Here is an 8042-nt window from a genome sequence, read left to right on the forward strand (position 1 = left end):
CTGCGTTTTTAAAAATTACTTTTTTCAAATCGCACATTTTAAAATCGTTATTTTAAATCGCACTTTTTGAAATTGCAAACCCAAACGGACCCTAAATATCATCAAATTATGACCCGACCTAAGGCTAAGAGCATTATTAATGAATTACTTTTAGCAATAATAGCTAAGTAAAATTATAAAAAAGTCTTTCATTTTATTATTTATTAAAAATATAAAATAAATTTGTTTTGAATTTATAAATAGTGCAACTTCACACGTGGAATCACACTATTCACAAATCCATCTTTCTTTCTTCTTCTTTTTTTTCTAATATTTATCTTTGGCCTCTCTCCTTCTCTCTTTCCCTTTTTTTTTTTTTTTTTTTTTTTTTTTTTGTATGGTTGCTTGTGATTATAATTAATTAGTAGTTATATTTTAATTCTTCACAAAAAAAAAAATCGTATTGACATTTATAGCTTTTTCTAATTTCATTGATGATATTATGTTCCGTTTGTTTCGACATAAAATGGTTTCCGTCGTAAAATGGTTTCAGGGAAGTCATTTATCTGGAAAATATTTTTCGCCAAAAGCATTTTTCGGTGTTTGGCGCGTACAGAAAATCACAAATATTTTTCATATTTTCATTCAATCATATTAACCTATAAAAATTAATTTTTATTCAAAACATATAAATATTAATATAAAATAATATAAAAATCATCGATGACGAGATTCGGTCACTGACCGACAAGATTTTGACCATTTTTACCTGATTCCGGCTAATATAGCCAAAATTCGAGATAAAGGCCGGAATCCGGCACAAACGGCAGGATTCCTGCCATCTGGCCGGATCCCGACAGGCTGGCCAGATCTAGCCAGATCCGCCCGGCCAGCCGGCCGTTCTGGCCAGATCCAACCTCTTTGGCTAGAGCCGGCCGTTTTGGCCAGATCCGGCCTCTCTGGCCAGAGCCGGCTGGGCACCGGCCTCTCTGGCCAAGGCCGGCCGGGATCCGGCTTCTCTGGCCAGATCCAATCAGATGGCCGGAATCCGGCCAGATTGGTCGCCGGAATCTGGGCTGACCGGATTCCGGCAAAGGTGGTCGGATTCGATCGCCAGATTCCGGCGACATTAACCGGATGTTGTCGGATTCCGATACCAGCAATATTTCGATGGTGGTCGGCTGCTTGAACGTGAAGGTCGACTGTGTCGTTTAAAATAGATCGACCGTGTCTGGCGTCTTCGAAAAACGATTTACGCTTTTAAAAAGTGTAAATCATTTTCTGAAATTTACTAAGCATTTTTAGTCAAACAGAAATCATTTTCCGGTTGACTATTATTTTCGCCCCTACCAAACACCGGAAAATGCCGAAATCATTTTTCAGAAATCATTTTACGCCGAAACAAACGGAGCATTAGTTTTAATCGAACTTCCTCACTACAGTATAAACAGTTCAAGAATTGCAATTCTTTCTATAGCAGAGTGCAGAATAGTAGTAAACTTTAATGAAAGTTAGAAAAATGACCGTTAAAAAAATTATAGCATTAAATAAGCTGTTGGAGTAAAATCTTGAAAGATGGTTAGCTAAATTAATAAAAATGAGTTTTGATTAGTCATTTTGCATAAAAATTTATATAAACCATTATAAGTGCTCTAAGCGGAAGCACTAGTTTGATCCACTCATAACTCATTACATATTCCTGCAATGATAAGAGCAAAAATAAGCAAATAAAGCCTAATGGGACTGCTTACACACATACAAAATAAAATAAAATAATAAAAAAAAAATTTGGCTGCATCTCAAGTCACTCGGAACAAGTTTCCGATACCCATGAGTGACACGTGGGTGCCGTGAAGTTGGGGTTGTTGTCCAAGTTATGAATTCAAAACGTGCGTGGAAAGCGCCGCCGTCTCCGGTGGATTCCGCCCCTGTCTCTTCTGCCGGTCGCTGTGTTTTTTGGTCTTTTCTGCATTGTGTTGTTGTGGATTCTTTTGTTTCTATGTACAGTCTGGCTATGTATTACTCAAATTTTATTGGAATTTTGTTGGCTGGATGCTAGATCGGCCCTCTTTTATTTGAGTGTGAGCGTTAATGTAAGAGAGGCCCAAATGTAATTCTAATTAGGATTTGTAGTTTCTGCATAGGCAGCTGTTTTTTAAGTCAGATCCTTCTGGCTTAGAGTGTAAGGGGGTCATGTCCCTTTATTTCTCATGTTGTATGATTTGAAGCTTTTATAATAGCACATGCTATTTGTTCGAAAAAAAAAAAAAAAAAAAAACGTGCGTGGAAAGTAGAGCTAGTTTCAAGTCTGTTGAGAAATAGAGTTTTTAAAATTAGAAAAAGCTTTTTAGAAGAAGCTTTATTTTCAAATTTTTTTCAGAGGTGCGTTTTTGCCTCTTTTTTTTTTTTTTTTTTTAGAAAAGATTTTTTGAGTTTTTTGTTTGACATAACTTTTTATTCATAAAAAGTATTTTTTAGATTTCTTAATGAAATCTCAAACCGGTTATTGTGGATAATGACATTCCATTTGAAATAAATATTCTCCTGAAATGAAATGATATTTATGGTTATAATTTTAAATTTGCATATTTAACTATGTATATAATGTTACATTATTTTTTATTTTTTTAAAAATGCCAATATTAATATAATATTTATAATTAAATACACCAATTTAAATTTTAAGAATAAACAACAAACTTAAAAGTCCTTGTCTTATTTTCGTTGGCGTAGCTTAGAAGTCATTGAAAGCACTTTGTTTAATTAGCAAATAATGGAGCCACCTACCCATATATATAATATAAGATGTTATTTTTTCAAGTCATTTTCATCGTTTATTTTTTATTTTTATAGAAAGATCATCAATATTTTTTTTCATTTAGATGCAAATCAAACTCTAACTTCGAAACCAAGGGCTTCATAATTAGCAATTAATTGTTCTTGCTGTTTTTATAATTTTGATTGTAAATTTAATTTTGTTTGAAAAGTTCATACCTATTATCTATTTGATTTTAGTTTTAATTAAGGATGATAGTCGTTAAGACTTACTATCTTTCTATTTGAAAATTAAAAATCCTCATCGCATTACACATTTCCATAATTACAAAAAAATAAATATGAAATAACTTTATTTATAAGTCTTAAACTTTTACCTCTTTTGAAAGAAGATACCTAAACTTTAAAACATCTCAATTTAGAGTATACATTTTTCATAAAGTTTCAATCTCAGTTATATGTTATAATTTTTCATTAAATCTTATCAAAATTCTCAAAATACCCATGTGTTTATTTAAAAAAAAAAAATTTATAAAAAATTTCAAAGATTTAGGTATGGGTATTTTTTGCAAAAAATCTGTTAAAATCTAACTAACACCTAAATCTTAGCAATTTTTTTGTTTTTAAAAAAAATGCGTATTTTGAAAATTTTAATAGAAAATTCTAACGGTTTACTGAGATTGAAACTTTCTGAAAATGAAAACCCTAAATTAAAACGTTTTAAAATTTAGATACTTCTTTAAAAAGAAATAAAAATTTAAGAATGATAAGTGAAGTTCTTTAATAAATATATTTTCCATTGCAATTGCAAGGCAGGATGGGAAAGAAGCTTATGATATTATGATATGATATGCATGAGAAAATTGCTTCTTTGACTGAATCAATTAGGCATTATCTGTGCCCCATAATCCTTACAAAATCCAATTACTTCAATTTTAAATTAATTAGTCTCATTATAACAACAAAAGATGTAACTTAATCATTAATGTTGCTTAGGAATTTGTACACCTTTATTAAGATTTTATGAATAAACAATTAGATTTGGTGTTTTGGAAAAGCCCAGTGCCTTTTGTTTGGCATTACCGGATATTGTTCTTTAAATAATTCGAATTAAAACGTTGTAGTTACTACACACCTTTTCTTTTCTTTATTTTGCTTTCTATGTTTGATTTTACAATAAAACTCGAATGATATTTATTAGACTTTCTAACTATATGGACCTGTCTCCTCTTTTGTTTTTAGGGTTAACTACCATTTTAATATCTCTTCCTCTTTTTTCTTTTTAATAAAAAATCTGAATATTTCATTGATCAAAAATCACGAACATAAAGCTTTTACATCACTAAGTATAAAGCTTTGTAAAATCATAACGACATGCTATGAGGTTACAAAGTCATACATACAAATAAAATTCTTACAATAAAGTGCTAACTTTCATCTTCTGCTAACTCATGTACAAAAATAGTTAAAGAGCAAATCTACTCCGAGCAAATTAGATTTAAGATAGGAGTAGCCAAATATCCTAGAAAAATTTATTTAAACTGATTGTGAGAGATAACCCCTCACATCGAACTATCCAGGCCGTAAGGAATAACTCCTCGCACCTGATTAACCTTCATCTCATAGATCGTCCATGATGGTAGAATATTTATGGAGAAGAAAACTCTTATTCAAAGCAAAAACACAACTAGCAAACAGTAGCAGCGGTCATAGAGGAGATAAACGACATAATACGAAGGTAGATGGACGGATGCATAACAGAGAGGCTAAAATTGCTGATATGGTTGAAGAACATCTGTAAACAAAAGGAAAAACAAGAATAGGAGAGGGATGGTAGGAACCGGAGTGCGGAGAGTAGAAAGTGAAAGAGAGAGGATGAAGGTTTTTATGAGAGTTTTTTTCTCTAGGGCAGACCATTTTACTTTGTCTGGTTTGTAGTTTTATCAAAAAGTTTTAGACATTACTCTGCCAATTTTATAGTCCTCTTTTATCCTTTCTTCCTTTCTCTTTATTTCCTTGTCTCTAATTTCTTCCTTTTTTCCAGTTTTGCAGGCCCGTAACTCAAGCAAAAGTTCAGGCTTATTCTAATTAATGCACGATATTGGTTGACCATATGCCACCAACTTACGTTAAATGATCTGTGAAAATGATGCACATCTTCATCGATCTCTTGGTTAAAATATTAATTATTGATCTCTTTGGCGACAAATATATTTTTCACTATAATTAAAATATTTGATCGATTCTCTTGTCATGAAAGGAGAACTGATCGACCCCATGCACTTGGTTTCAAAAATAAAATAATGAGGAGATGTTGGGGGAGATTGAGTAAACCCCCAAAGTTAATTTTGCAAAGCAAATTTTGCAAAATCTTAACTTTTTTTTTTTTTTTTTTTGTAGTTTATACATATAGTTTTGTAGCCTTGTGTGGCTTTTATAAATGTGGTCTGACCAGTACTCGATGACTCCATGAAGAAGAAAGTAAAAGAAGGGCTTAAATGGACGTCCACTGAATCCTGCTGAAACCAAATGGCTAATGGAAGTTGTTTTCCAATCCCCACAACCAAAAAAGCTTCTCAAGTGTTGTTCTCCTTTTCCGAATATTGACAAGTGGAAGTGGGGTACTTCTGCTCAGGTTTGCTCCACCAGTGACATAACCTAGAATCATGAAGCAAAAAGATGGATTTTTCTAATATATTATAATAATGCTTCTACTTTCTAGAACCCAAAACTATATCTAACCCTAATCTAAATATTTTTCATCTTAATTTTGTCAATGGCATCCCATTAATTGTAACGTGGCTTGTTGGCTATATGTTCCTCAAAAGCTAATAGCTATCACTTTTTCTTTTCTAAAATGTTTTTCAAGTCTTGGTCATGGTTGTTAGAGGGCCTAGATGCCCACGAGCCCTAAAGAAAGCTTACCAACAAGCTTAAGGCACTCATTTCAAATTCTCATAGATCGATCAACAAACCAATCGTTTAATAGAATTTGGAAGCTATCTGGGTCGACCCAGATACCAACAAGCCCTAAAAAAAGCTTACTAGCAACCTTAAGACAGTCATCTCAAATTCTTATGCACTGCTACCAATCAATCCAAGAGAATTGGGAATACTGGAGGGCCTGTCCATCGGAAGGCCCCTGCTGATCTTTAGCGGCACGAAGGATCGACGGCACCTGATAGCTCAACAGCTTAAAAATACTTCAACTGCCCATTAGCCGAACCATCTACTAGGATTCGAGTGCACCTCTACCAAATGAGTGCTATTAAGCAGACGATTTTACTTCCGTCCAAACCATGTTGTCCCTCCTAATAGATTGAGAGAGAAAATCTCCATGTCAAGTAACAGATACTTGGCGGGAGTTTCACAAACCATAGGCAGGCGTCGGCCTATATAAAGGATCTAGGTAAATCTCACAAGTATGTTGAATTCTCTAACAAAATTTTCTATTACCTCACTAAATTGACTTGAGTGTCAAAGTGGTCTCGTTGGATTCCTGTCCGGCGAACCCTTTAACTTCTTTATTCTCGCGCAGATCCCCTCCATGGTGAGCAGCGCGTGGTAACCGTACTAACAATTGTCATGGCCGTTTACCAGAGTCTTTTTGATAGCGGAGGTCATCCTAAAGAAGAAGACAAAAACTAATGGAACGAAAATTGTGAAAGGTTAAGGGATCAATTACCCAAAGCCCATCTACATCGGGCCCAAAGCCCATCTCTTTCTACGTATTTTTTATTGTGAGCTAGATAATCATAAGTCATTTTCATATGATATTCGTCCGTTGCTATCACCGAACAACAAAAACATGTTATTTTTCTTAAAAATATTCCTAGTGAGACATTTTTTATGTTACAAATATGTTACCACAAAATTAGAGGAGCTTATATAGAAATTTTCTATAATTACTTAAAAAGAAAAAATTTATTTCATTTTTTATTTTATTAACATTAAGGATGTACATGCGGGGCGGATATTAACCGCCGCACCCGCTATCTACACCTATCCGCGCATACAGTTGTGGATGCGGTTAGCAAAAATTACCATTCACATTTGCAAATGCAGATAACGGTTTTAGGGTATGTGGATACGGTTTAGCAAAAACCATTATCCACATGTTTGAATGCAAATAACGGTTTTAGGGTTTGTGGATCCATTTACCTTTATATATATATATATATATATATATATATATATATATAGGGATTTGATTCTTACACTACACCGTTACAACAACTGCACAACAACCCCTCACATGAGGGTGGGTTCCAGTGTGTATTGGTGTTGTAAATCTAACATTTTCCATATATATATATATATATATATATTAAACACAACACAACCAACTCAATGGCTTATGTATTTTTTAACCCAGAATAGCTAATCAAAATCTATTTTATCTAGTTTAGCTAATGAGTTTTAAAATGCACTATACATCCGATTTATCTATTCTTAACTCTATCTTATTTTTTTTTTATTTTTTATTATAGTATTTTTTTTTCCACGTGGGTCCCGCTTGATTACTCCACTACTTTACACATTTTCCCTTAGAACTCCACTATAAAGGAAGAAAAAAAAAAGGAAGAACATGGAGTGGTGGAGGGAAAAAGAAAAGAAAACAAAGCTAAAAAAGTGGAGATAAAGAATAAAAAAAAAAAATAGATAAGTGAATGGTATAACTCTACTTGTAGAGTTGCACTATTTATGAAATTAAGAAAAATCTATTCTAGAGTTGGAATACATAAGCTGATGGAGTCTCTTTTAGCACTTTTATTATCTATTTTAGCTTAAAATTGCAAATAGATATATAATCCATTGTGAGTGCTCTTATGAATGTGTTATATTTAGACAATTTATGTTTTTTATGTTATGAATTTGTAATATTATTTTTTAATGTTGGATTTGTAAATATATATATATATATATATTTTTTTGCTAGCTTAATTGTTATGCTTATTGAATCATAAATAAAAAACATATATAAGGGTATTTCTTGTGAGCATTGATTACTATAAATATTTTGAAGTTGTATCTATCATCCCATTGTTTCTTTCTCTTAGTTCTACATATTTTAAGTATTGCATTATATTTTAAAAACAAGCTCAAAAGACTAAAAACCGGTCAAAATTATTTTTAAATATGTTTAAAATAGGCTCATTGTCTATTTGTGGATTACGAATAATAATCGCACTTAATAATAACAATAACCGCGCAAATGTAGATAATTAAAAAATTACTCTGATGCAGATATTTAAAAGTAATATTTATATTTACGTATGCAAAAACAA

This window comes from Alnus glutinosa, chromosome 5 (genome assembly GCF_958979055.1).
Source record: "Alnus glutinosa chromosome 5, dhAlnGlut1.1, whole genome shotgun sequence".
NCBI lineage: Eukaryota > Viridiplantae > Streptophyta > Magnoliopsida > Fagales > Betulaceae > Alnus > Alnus glutinosa.